The 1,031-nt window shown below is 38.8% G+C and overlaps 1 non-coding gene across 1 annotated transcript; it reads left to right on the forward strand.

Annotated features, from left to right (window-relative positions):
• Window positions 1-655: 655 nt before the first annotated feature.
• Window positions 656-759, forward strand: LOC122229004. The gene has a single exon (XR_006206878.1). It is a non-coding gene; the product is annotated as a U6 spliceosomal RNA (small nuclear RNA).
• Window positions 760-1,031: the final 272 nt, after the last annotated feature.

Genomic DNA, 1,031 nt, shown 5'->3' on the forward strand with positions numbered 1-1,031 from the left:
AGATAGATAATAGGACGTTTTGCTTTTTTTCCAAATTCCCTCCATCATTTTTTTTAACGTTTTATTTATTTTTGAGACAGGGAGAGACAGAGCATGAACAGGGGAGGGTCAGAGAGAGGGAGATACAGAATCTGAAACAGGCTCCAGGCTCTGAGCTGTCAGCACAGAGCCCGACGCGGGGCTCGAACTCACGGACCGCGAGATCATGACCTGAGCTGAAGTTTAACCAACTGAGCCACCCAGGCGCCCCTCCCTCCATCATTTAAAAGATAGTTAAACCTATTCTAGTAAGAGTCAGTTTTACATTTGACTTCATTAACAAATATTTAGGTCAAACCAGCAACAGCTTCAAATTCATTCCTCAGTTCTATTCTGTAAGTTTCTAAATTGAAAAGAAAAAGGGATAAAAATATCATTGTATCTGTGCAGTGACATATTCCTAGTTTTAAGAAACATTGACCAGTTTCATCCATTTGTATAAAATGCCTAAATTTTCAGTTCTTTGACACTGCCACACAAGAAAATATCACTATAAGAATTTGACCTGAGACCTATTCAATAATATGATAGTTTACATGTCTCTGAATGGATCTTCCATTAAAGAAAAATAGCAACCAGTGAGAGCAGAGATGGTGAATTCTAAAGCAAGACTGTTGTGCTCACTTCGGCAGCACATATACCGAAATTGGAAAGATGCAGAAATTAGCATGGCCGCTGCGCAAGGGTGACACGCTAAAGCAAGGCTGTCGCATTGAATTTTCAGGCTGCAGGGTACTGCCTGTGCATCCTTAGACAAGTTAAGTAATGACCTGTGGTTGAGTTTCCTCATCTCTAAATGGTGATAATAAGAGTCACTTCCTCATAGGATTTTACAAGGGTTAAATGCTTTAATATGCATGAAGACTTTAAAACAGCGCCCCACGTATAGTAACACTGTGTAAGAATTACCTATTTTTGAAAATATCTTTAAGATTCTTTCTTCACTTGAAAAATAACTGTATGAGCCTTGACTAGAGCTATAATTTGTTCCT

This window comes from Panthera leo, chromosome C1 (genome assembly GCF_018350215.1).
Source record: "Panthera leo isolate Ple1 chromosome C1, P.leo_Ple1_pat1.1, whole genome shotgun sequence".
In the NCBI taxonomy this organism is placed as follows: domain Eukaryota; kingdom Metazoa; phylum Chordata; class Mammalia; order Carnivora; family Felidae; genus Panthera; species Panthera leo.